Source organism: Puma concolor, chromosome A1, assembly GCF_028749965.1.
Source record: "Puma concolor isolate L17-30 chromosome A1, mPumCon1.1.hap2, whole genome shotgun sequence".
NCBI lineage: Eukaryota > Metazoa > Chordata > Mammalia > Carnivora > Felidae > Puma > Puma concolor.
This window is the reverse complement of record NC_141667.1, coordinates 81,782,848-81,795,165: the sequence shown is the minus strand read 5'-3', so window position 1 is coordinate 81,795,165 and position 12,318 is coordinate 81,782,848. Positions and strand designations below refer to the sequence as shown.

Genomic DNA, 12,318 nt, shown 5'->3' with positions numbered 1-12,318 from the left:
CTCAGTCGGTTAAGCGTCCGACTTCAGCTCAGGTCATGATCTTGCGGTTCATGAGTTCTAGTCTTGCATTAGGCTCTGGTGCTGACAGCTCAGAGCCTGGAGCCTCCTTCGGATTCTGTGTCTCCCTCTCTCTCTGCCCCTCCCCACTCATGCTCTGTCTCTCTCTGTCTCTCAAAAATAAATAAAAACATTAAATTTTTTTTAAAAAAAGTTAAGTCGACATGAAATAAATCTTTTTTAAAATGTGCTAGATGAAGATAATCTGAAAGCCAATGTTTGTAAGTAACAAGAGTTGAGAGAAATAAATGGATGCTAAAATATTGCTTATGAAAAACTTTTCCTGATGATACCTTCATATTGTAATAAAGAACTTTGGAGCAAAGGCTCCTATGAATGCTTTAAGCTTAATTTTGTGATTACTATATATTGTAACACTGAAATAGAAGTTCCCTCAATCTATTGAAATAAACCTTCCCTTGATTGAACAATAATAAGCAACTAAATAAGATTGATTTCCATTAAGTCTTGCTGATTTTCAAAATAACTCATCTGATTTTTCTGCGGAATGTATACTTCAATGTCATGTATTTATTTAGCAACCTACTAACACTGGCAAGACTGATACATGTACAAATGAATTCTGTGAAATTGTACCAAGCATACTTGCTCCAGTCATAGCTCTTTATGCCATGCTTCTGTTATCAATTTTTAACTTTGATATGTCCTTTATATGTAAACACCATATTTATATGTATCCTGGTAATTACTTTTATTAATTTATAGTGTAGATATACCAAAACGTGCTCCATAGAACACCAGGACATAGATCTTCTACCATTCTGTTGAAATAAAACCAGGAAATGCTGCATGTATTTCTTTCTCTTGGAGATTTATACTGCATTATTGGCATGCTACTAAAGGGTCTGTTACTAAAGCTTGTTGTACGAAATAAAAATAATAAATTAAACTCCTCAACTCTCCCACTGCTTTCCTAACCTATTAGTCCATAGAAACCTCCCCATGGTCCACCTGCCCCCACCCCAGCACCACACATTAGTATCCTATGGTGCCCACTTTGTAGAACGCTGCTTTAGAATCACAGACCTGATAATCCAGCTGAGGGTGTCAGAAAACATTTTGGCATGTTCAGTTTCTTTCGCTTTCTACTCCCTCAAAAATATCTATTTTAATATATAAACAGCATCCATGAAAATTATTTCTGATAAGAAAGGCTTTCAGGTAATTAAAAGCCTGTGATAATTAAGTTATGGTCTATAATTAACGCTTTATAGTAATTAAACTTTTCTCTAACTGAAGGCATGACTTTGAGATTTGATTATCTGAAAGTAATTTTCTAAGCAATAATTCTGTCTCTGTTGAAGCACGAATTTGAGAAGTGGGTGAACTTCATCAGACTGCATGGTGACTTACATGGTGTGTCTCCTTTTACTGATAAAGAATGAGCAGGGATACCAGAATCTACAAGTGAATTAGATTATAAACAAAACACCAAGGAAAAACAAAAGTCTAGAGCCCTCTGTATACTCGGGACACAGAGCAGTGTTGGCACGGGCTACCACCACAGTTAAACTGGACTGCTCTATTGATCGATAATGTCAAACATTTTTTTGATGCTGCTTTTCTTTGGTTTCTTTCTTTTTTCAGCCTAGGTCCTGTGGGTTTTTGTCCATGCAATCTACAGGCATGATGAAGCAGACCTACACCCAGATTCTGATTTCACTTTATGTTTTCAATCTAGGACAATAAGTACAATATCTGTTTTCTGGCAAGCCTCCTCTTGAGCCCTGGAATGGGAGCAGTTACAATGACAGGCCTCTCTAGCACGGAAGCAGCAGAGGAGCCAAAGAACACAACAGTGCACTGTATGCTGGGGCCAGCAGTGCCTGATTGCTCTCGCTGAAAATGGCAATGAAGCATTAACCTTTTCTCAGGAAAGCTGAGACACAGGAAAGAGGACAAGAGCCAGAGGAAATACCAAAGAAGAAAAAAACAGGAAGTGTAAAGGAGACCAATCGCAAGGACACCACAGATAATAATTGTGGTACAGAAGGCAAACAGCAAGTCCTCTGACAGCAGAGAAGAGAAAAAGCAATCAACTTAGAGTGGTTGTATCATGTGAAAAGAGGAGCAAACAGCCTCCTAGGCCTCAATGAAAACATTCACTTATTTACGCATTTATTTGTTCATTCATTATTCATTCATTTTTTCATTTCATGCATCCAACAGTGAGTTCCCTCTGTGGGAATCCTTCACTTGACTTTTTTCCAGATTCCCACTTCTATTACCATGGATCAAGGCTCTTAGATTCCCTGATTTACTACAACAAAGAGAGGGTCAGTACATTTTTCTGGCCTTATATACTCAGGAGCGTCATGTCTGACACAGATAACGTAGATGAACAACATTATTTTTATGAAAAGGGAGTGACAGTAAGGATGAATCCTGACTGAAGACAAGATTGCTATCTCTAACCTCCCCAATCTGTGTGTACCATAAGGCCCATCCCTGACCTCCAAGTAGAAAATAAAAACCCTGAACGAGAAAGACACAATCCCAGAATTCACTAAGAAAACCATGATTTGACTCCTGAATTTCTAAATTGGGTGGATTTGGGTCTCAAGATAGTTCAGTCAGTTCAAATCGCATATAGACAAAAAATACAATTTTTGCATATCTAGATTTGTGGCTCAAGAAACTTATGTTTTCAAGTTTGTTTTGAAGTAAATATTGAAAAAAAACCTCATTCTTAGAATTTTCTAGTTAAAATTTTATGACAAGTTATAGGAACTCTATTTAACAACCAAAAAAATGATATTATGTTCCCATAAATATAATTTAGTGCTCTCCTACTTCTGAAAAAATAACTTATTTTAGATGCAGAGTCTTATATTCAAGTCTGACAATTAAAATAGATTTTTCAAAAAACCATATTACAATCCCATAGTTTTAAATTTAGTTTTACAATGTTCAGATGGTAATGTGAATAGAAACGGTAACTCAATTACTTTTCAAATAAGTACCTTGATGAATATATTCATTTTCTTCTGACAAGGAATTATTATTGCCTTAAATTTAATCTTAGTTCTTCATATGCTGCAGGGATTTTCATGGCTAAACTGCTTTAAATTATCTTATGATTCAGCTACCTTGAAATATGAATGCACTGTACTCACAATAAGACAGAATAATATGCAGTAGATGTTAGATTACTTTAAATTTGATTGTCTAGAAATATTTTATTAAAACATTTCTCTTACATGGCTAAAAATAATGCCCCTTGATTCACTTTATGGGCAGAGTTGGGAGACTGGACTGAGCTGGTAGTATGTGTACTTGTTCATTCATTCAACCAATACAGAGTTAAGCAGATAAAGGATTGAGGCCAGAAAGCTGCTAAAACAAAGAAGAGAAAATCAGTCTTCAAGTCTAGAAGATACTGAGGAAGGAAGGGCCAAGCTGTATTCTCTAAAGACAGGACTGGGGCCAATGATTCCAGGGGAGATATTGTTTGCTCTCTCTCTGGTTTGAAACAACCTGTGGACAGAAGGTAGGGGAGAACAGAATCTAGATTGTAGCAGAAATAGATTGGAAGGCTGCAGGTAAATCTGACGATGTAGTCTAACACAGAAAGGCTACAATTGCTTTAGCCTCACACATATTGAGAATATGTACACTATTAAGTTCAGAAAAATTATTCCAAAAGTCAGTGCCAATGCTTTGTATTCTTATCTCTAGTTAGAAGTGTGTACAGATAGGCAAATGTCAAGAACTGGAAGATATAAAGGCACCCATTAGGTAAGAAGGGCAACTGTTATCAACTCAGTTTAGCCCAGTGGACCCATTTTCTTCCATCAAGGGATTGGATAATCTGAGTTGTATTCATTCACACTGTAAACTAGGGAACAAACCTGTTAAGGCAAATTTCCTTTCCCACACAGGCCAGTGACAGATGTAAATTTGGAACTCACAGTGAAATGTGGCTTTGGGAAGATTGTTTTCCCCATGCAGGGTTTCAACATTTGTTTTGTGAGCAGAGTGCCTAAGGTAACAGGAAATAGTGTTTCAAATCTGTAGTCCAATCAACCTCAAAGTACTTAAACGGACTAAGAAAAGATAATTTTCCTGTACCTTAGAAAGGTAAGCAAAGTGGTGCAGACTCTTAATAGTGGTAGGAATTGCATTTATGCCCAAAGAGAGGAAGTATTCACTTAAAAAAGAACAATAGGGGCAACTGGGTGGCTCAGTTGGTTGAGGAGTTGAGTGTCTGACTCTTGATTTCAGTTCAGGTCATGATCTCAGAGTCGTGGGATTGAGCCCCACACCTCCCGATGGGGTTCAGAGTCTCTTTTCCTGTGCCCCTCTCCTCACTTGCACACTCTCTCAGATAACAAAACAAAAAACAAACAAACAGAACAGTAAAGGATGGGTTTTTGAAGGACATTACCTCATTGGAGAAAATCTGTAGTCACTGCCATTTTTACCCTATCTTGAGTTCAATAATCCTGCTCTCTTGTTCCTGAGCAGTCTTGAATACACACACATACAGCTGTGTTACCTGAGCTACTTACTTTTCTTTAAAAAAAAATTAACATTTATTTATTATTGAGAGACAGAGAGAGACAAAGCATGAGCAGGGGAGGGGCAGAGAGAGAGGGAGACACAGAATCCAAAGCAGGTTCCAGGCTCTGAGCTGTCAGCACAGAGCCTGGTGCAGGGCTCAAACTCACAAACCATGAGATCATGACCTGAGCAGAAGTGGGACACTTAACCAACTGAGCCACCCAGGCGCCCCTACTTACTTAATTTTCTTAAAAGTTTCTTTTCTCATCTATAAAATGGGAGTAATAATATCAACCTCCTAAATCTCCTGAATCTGTTGTGAGAACAAATGAGATGATCATGCAACACACTTAGCATAGTGACCATCTAGAAGGTAGCAAATATCAATAAAAGATTGTAGTCATTGACACAAATTAGTGCTATGTTTTTAATTCAATTGACACTGAAAGATGTAAACAGATGTTGATAAAGTGGTCTATGGCCCATAATTTTACTTGGATCTATAAACAAATTGGATTAAGCAGATTTATGCACTCAAATCAATGACCAATGTTGTAAAACAAACCAAAACTGTGAACTCTTGGTTTTTATTTTCATCTTTTATGTTCAAGCGACAAATAGAGGCATTTACAATAACACCATTATGTGTTCCTGAACAACTTTGCATTTTGCAAAAATTGTACACTAAGAATAATAGGGTCTGTAGGGAAAAATAGCATTAACAGCAGAATACTCAAAACCAATGAAAGTTTGAAACCAATGCCCTAAACAGAACTAATTAAAATCCTAATAAGAAGTTATACTAAAATGGGTAAATTTCCATGGGCATTTGCCAAAGAATCTCAGTCGTTCCAACCTTTGTGACATTTTACCCTGGAGTCATGCTTACTTCCTCTTTTGAAATACATGTCCCTGAAGACAGGCACTTCCACAGAAATCTGTTTGACCAAAATTTAAAATACAATCCAAGAGTAGACTTCACACAACTTACACACAACTTCCCCAATACACTGACCTCATTCTCCAATTCGTATATCATGTATGTGAAATTAATTAAACCAGGAGGCCATTAGACTCAGGTGATTCTAATATCTTAGCAGCCTATGTAGGCAATCCCAAACCTAAACCTGTAAATGCCTCAAGGTTAAGAAATGGAAACCTAAGGACAATCCTAATGACCAATGACAAGCTGATCACAAACGTAAGGACAAATCAATCACAAGCCAATCACAAGCCAATTACACTTTCCCAAATAATGTAACTGCATAAGCTATGTAGCCAAATAATTTTCTTGCTTTGCTTCCACCTCTTCTCTCTAAAAGTGTTTCCTCTAGATTCTGTCAATGGAACATTCCTGACTACTTGCAGTTTGATGCTGCCTGATTCAGATTGAGTGTTGCTCAAATAAATGCTTAAAATGTTTAATATGCCTTGGTTTATCTTTTAACACATACGTGTAAATTAGTATTAAAGAAAAACACACTGGAGGAGAAGAGACTATATGTTTGCATCATCATGATTATGATAACAAATGTAATAATGATGGTACTCACCATTATTCCTTCTTGCCTGTAGAAAAATACTTTCAGTCAATGATGAGGGAAGTTGAATAAATATCCAATGAAGTGGAACTGCAAGAATATAAACAGTAATTATGTCAAAATACTTTCACAGCATACCTTGCATCTCTCACTCTTGAAACAATAGTGTATCAAGAAGGCTTTGGAGGAAAAGTCAACCCACATGGGTATGACCAGATCAATGCCCCTGGTGGGGCTTCCCTAGTGAATTGCACAGTAACTTCTGATTTCAGGGTAAGGACATAACTCACAGCAACCACACACTCTGTTCAAAAAAAAAAAAAGGTATGATGACATTTTTTAAACCTTGGTTCACCTCCAGTCTAAGAATATTGCAACCAAACTTTGGCTGCCCTTGGATCATTTCTACCTCTCTATCACTTACTCAACTGCTTGAGCCACACTTAGATCTGTTTTTACAGTCCAGTGAATTTGAGGCCCAAGACATTCCCTTCTTGTCCTTATAGGAATAGAAAGGAATAAAAAGATGCAGAAGAAGGTAATTTTCAGTTCTCTGATAATTAGTGCAAACACACCTATGCACATATGTGCACACGTGTGTTGATGGATATGTGTTTTCCTTCTCAAGTATAAACCCAACATATCACATGTGGACTATCTATCTGCCTTTCTGTCCCTGCACATCTGTTACCACCACGAAGTGCAGAGCTGGGTTCAAGAATGGGAGAACTCAGTAGTTTTCTAGGTCATAGGCCTGATAGTTAACAGGTATACACATTATAGTTGTTCCAGTCATTAAAATGTTGAAAAACTTCCATATAATCTCCCTGGGTCCACAAGTCTCTAGACCACCATCCTGGTCTCCTGAGTTTCTCCCATGCAAATTCCAGGAGGTTAGCCTCCCATGTGGTCTCAAAGCATCCTGTCTTACTCCTGGTAAATTTATCACTTTGTGTATTGTCATCGTTTTGTTTGACCTTTTCCCTGCCTGGAAGTGAGTACTTTGAGAGAAGAAACTGCATCTTGTGATCATTTTATCCTCGACATCTAGCACAGTGCCTGGCACATAAAAAACTCTCAGTAAATTTTAGTGTAATGAGTTGCAACAACAAGCATAATAAAAATAGGTAATACTTCCTGTAATAATGTCATATGGTGATTGATGCTAGCTACACTTGTGGTGAGCACAGCATAATATACAGACGTGTGGAATCACCATGCGGTACACCTGAAACTAATGTAACATTGAGTGTTAATTATATGTCAATAAAAAATAGGTAATACTGATTTAAAATGTTTATTTTTTATTATTGTACTTATTTACTTAATTAATTAATTTATTTTTGAGAGAGAGAGGGAGAGAGAAAGAGAATCCCAAGCGGCCTCCACATTGCCAGCGTGGAGCCTGATGTGGGGCTCAAACCCATGAGCCATGAGATCATGACCTGAGCTGAAGTCAGACACTCAATTGACTGAGCCACCCTGGTGCCCCAATGGGAAATACTTCTAATGCAACCCTGAAAAGCAGTTTTATCCCCATCATTCCTATTTTACAGATGAGAAAACAGCACAGAGAAATTAAGTGACTTTCCCAAAGTTACATAGTCAAGGAATATAATTTTTTTTTTCAACGTTTATTTATTTTTGGGACAGAGAGAGACAGAGCATGAATGGGGGAGGGGCAGAGAGAGAGGGAGACACAGAATCGGAAACAGGCTCCAGGCTCTGAACCATCAGCCCAGAGCCTGACGCGGGGCTCGAACTCACGGACCGCGAGATCGTGACCTGGCTGAAGTCGGACACTTAACCGACTGCGCCACCCAGGCGCCCCATAGTCAAGGAATTTAGATGTGATTTGCAAATCCAGGTAGTCTAGCTCTAGGGATTATATAATTGGGGCTGCATACTCTATGCCCTTGCTTTTGAATGAGAGGTAGAATCACAGCAATAATACAGTATCATTTGCCGTCATTACAAAATAACCTTAAATTTAAAAGCCACATATGATTGAGAAAACATGTTTTATACTCACTTCATTTTAATGGTGACTGAATACACGTAATTCATGTCCCGGCCTAGATGGCCGGTCCCTAGGGAGCAGAATAGGGAGGATGAAAGAAAATAAGTGGGGCCAGAGGGAAAAAACAAAATTCATGTCCAAAGCATTGAGTCAAGATTAGGTACCCACAATGTATTAAATATGGGTCTGATGGCAAGGATGGGGGTAGGAATCTGAGAGAGCAAGAGCAAGGAACAGCAGGTTGGAAGGGAAAAGAGACTGAAGTCTAGATTCTACTAACACGTTTTTGCTGTTATGCCACATTGGGAGATAAGTGGTATCTAATCATTTTTTTACAACAAACATTGAGCCACTTGTGCAATTGTAAATCTTTTCTTTGCTTAATTGCACCTAATAAACTTGAACTAATAACTTGATGATCAATGACAGTCATTTGACTTGTAGATTTATGCCAAAGAATATTGAGTGTTTCTCAGATATCTCTGAAGCTTAAATTTGGGTGACAGTATATGCCTTCAGTGACAAAGTTAACTAGGTTTATACTGCATGAAAATTTTCCCCCATGCCAGCATTTTACGTATTAGATGTGCTGCCTTAAAAAAGCCCGGAGATTCTCCTAATTTAATCATGGTATATAAGTAAATGTTCGATATAGCTAATATTTCATGCCCAGAACAGAAAGAAGATAAGCAAGGAAATCAAAGTGAGAAAACAAAGAATGCCAACTTGGAATGCCAGCAATATGCCCACATCATCTTACACTTGATCTTAGCCAAAAGGCTGAGAAGCGATACTCTCATCATCTTAAAACTTCCCTTTGTCCTTGGTTCATAGGCACACAGAAATCAAACAGAATCCATCATAAAAGAATTCTAAGAAGCCTCTCTGAAGGTTGCTCCTTCAAAATACATTACTAGCTGCTACACTTACAAATGAAAAAGGTGAGGGCACCTAGGTGACTCATTCCGTTAAGCGTCCAACTCTTGATTTCGGCTCAGGTCATGATCTCGTGGTTCCAGCCAGGCTGGAGTATGGAGCCTGCTCGGATAGTCTCTCTCTCCCTCTTTCTCTGCCCCTCCCCTGCTCACTCTCTTTCTCAAAATAAATACATAAACGTTAAAAAATAAAACCACTGATAAAGGTGAAACCCATGTTAGACCAGTGCCATACCTGCTGCCCTCATCTACACAAATGTGCACCATGGGCAGCAGACATGTTTTAGTCATCTCTTTCCCCTGCAGTGATTAACACAGGACCTGGCTTATTAGACATCAGATGTTTGCTGAATCGGATCTGTGGGCCACACAGGAGCATTCTTCCTGTCCCTTGTAGGCTGTACTCAGACTCTGTTCCACATGGGCTAAAAGCTCCTCAGAGACAGAGAGCATGAGCACACCAGTGGGCCACGCTCCAGCTTCACATTCCAACAAGATGCTCTTCTGCAAGTGCATGTTGAGTCCAGGGAGCAGTTCAGTTGGATAGACTGCTGCCTCAAGCTTCCATACTGTTTGTTCTGGGATACTAAATTGGCTGAGTCAAAAGGGATCTTCTCCTCTGTGGGTACAGTGTTCCCTACTCATATCTTTTGAGAATGGACACATCCTATATCTCAATGTCACTCTGGCTGCATGGCAACATGGCAAATGCCCTACACAGAGCTGGAAGGCTAGATCCCCACCATGATCTTTCCAGTAGTCACCACTAAGTCACTTAACCTCATTGAGCTTTAATCTTCCCATCTGCAAAATGAAATAACACATGCCCTGATTTATGCACGGAATTGTTCTGAGGATCAATGGCATAATATACATAAAAGTGATTTCTCAACTATAAAGCAAACCTAATAAATATAAGTGGTATTATTGGTGGTATTTTTGATATTTTCAATTTTTTTTTTGCTGGTTTCTTTGACTCTGACCTAATGATCTCAGCCTCATAAAGTCAGTGAGGTTAAGAGGGCTGTGTTATTGTTTGAGAGGGTTTTCACACGTGAACTTTGAAATACAGTCCAAATGGTATAAAAGTGTGACCAACATATTGCCTGCCCTGAGCAGTTCAGTACCTTGACAAAGAATAGCATTCCATGTGTGTGATTTACCATCATATTGAGATATATAACAGCTCCAAAATATATATTATCTATAAATATGACAACATTTCATATGTCCTAATTATAATGTAACACTGAATTGGTAGTTGCAGTGGTATTAGGGTGGATCTACAGAAGAGAAGAAACAGATATATAGTCACTCAACCAACTTATTGAGTAACTACTGAGTGCCACGCACATTACGTTAGATACTGAGACTACAGCACTGAGCAAAACAGACACAGTCCCCACCCTGATGACATTACTATATGGCAAGCCACTCTAGTCTAGGGCATCAAGGGAGATTCCTCCAGTAAAAGTCAGTTCATGGAAGGCTTCCATGTATGGAATCCAGAGAGGTAGACTAAAGGGAAGAGGGGGAATAATAGGGGCAGGTGGAAGAGTCTATGGGACCTGTGTCATTTGGTGGCTATTTATTGTCTTTGTAATAATTATCTCACATTTTCAGCCTCACTGCCCCAAAGAAGACAGACTCAAATTCCCAGCCTCCCTTACAGCTAGGTTGCTGTGCTAATGTAATGCACTAATATAGGACTTTGATTCAGAAGTGAGCAGGACAGGTAACCAGACTTCATGTAGACTTTTTTTTTTAATAGTGTAGACAGAGATAGCTGCCTATTTATGGAACAGAGCAATCATTGCAAGGTCATGAAGCTGATGTGATACTGTGGTTAAATTGTAGGTGTTGTCCTCCCCAAAGTTTATAAATCTATTTCTACAGCTCTCCTAAAAATTATTTGAACTGTCAAAAATCCTTTAACAAATTCTATAAATAATGCATCTAATCATTTCACAGCAAAACAGGTATGAGAAAGGGCCCAGGACCATGAGACCTACCAGTCTTAATTATCTCCTGCAGCATCCAAAAGTGGGTGGCATCAGTGTGAGTTTTCTTTGCTGACATCTTGATGTCACAAGATAACAAACACATGAACACTTCAGCAAGGCAATCTGCAACTAACACTCAGGCAAAACAAAGAATTCTCATAGGAAGAATTTCTGGAGAGTAGTATCCCCAATGGATCTGAATGCACATTAGGCAAAAATCTAAGTGGCTTTTGACTAATGCTTGCTGATTCTCATTTAAAAAATTCATGGTGATATCCTTAAAGTCCATAAGCAGCTCCAAAGATACTGGAAAATGTTTCCAAAAGACTTAATCAGGTTTGGCAATGTTCCCTCTTACCCTGCTACTAACATGGTCACTATCATTAATAGAAATGACTCATACATGTTGAACACTTATTATATGCCAGGCCCCATCACACTTGATCCTAGCTACAACCCTTCAGGGGAGGTACTTTAATTATCCCCATCTTACAAACTGAGGCAACAGAAACTGAGCAACGGACTAAAGTAAGTGCATGACCCAGCATATGAACGCAGGCTGTATGACTCCAAAGCCCATGTACCCAGCACTCTACTAAGATAGTAGCGGAGAGGAAATGTCCTTTTGGAAATTCTTTCCCATGTACCCAGCAGTCATTTTGCTCAGTACTTTCTGTGATCAAGATACACTTGCAGTTTAAAGCCTCCCAATATCTTTTTTGTTCTAAAATAACTTGTATGATCTGTGGACTTACATACAGTGTAATTCTTGACTTGAACAAAAAAATTATTCCCATAAATATGGAACTATATCAATCCTTATAAAAGGTACTCAGTACTATGAAGTTCTATAGTTAACAAGACATTGTCATACAAATGCTGTGTCTCAATAAAAAGTAAACACTTAAAATAAGTAAACAAATAAACTTGCCTTCTAATTAAGGTAATTGAGGCTGCTGGTCAGAGTCAAGGTGCCCTGGGAATCAGGCTAAACCAAGCACACAGACAATCAAAAGGCAGCTATTAGCAAGTATCTTAGTGTATGACATGCAACCATAGGATTTGGAACTGTTAACAGAAATCCCCTGAAATTTAACTTGATATGAACAAGGGACATCAAAAGACTCCATCATAATCTGGTGAATGGTTGACTTTTTAGTAGCTAATGAATTCTAAGGAATTCTTTTGTTTCATTTTAAGCTAGTCTTTTCCTGATGGCAACAGGGCCACCTTCTCTG

The 12,318-nt window shown here is 38.5% G+C and overlaps 1 protein-coding gene across 1 annotated transcript in view; it reads right to left on the bottom strand.

Annotated features, from left to right (window-relative positions):
• The window catches only part of ERAP1 (endoplasmic reticulum aminopeptidase 1), a 105,872-nt gene extending 99,675 nt beyond the window's left edge, over positions 1-6,197 (bottom strand). Inside the window, exon 1 of the mRNA XM_086693369.1 lies at positions 6,135-6,197. The gene's annotated coding sequence lies outside the window, so the exon portion shown is untranslated. The remainder of the gene's footprint in view (positions 1-6,134) is intronic.
• Between the last annotated feature and the right edge of the window lie 6,121 nt (positions 6,198-12,318).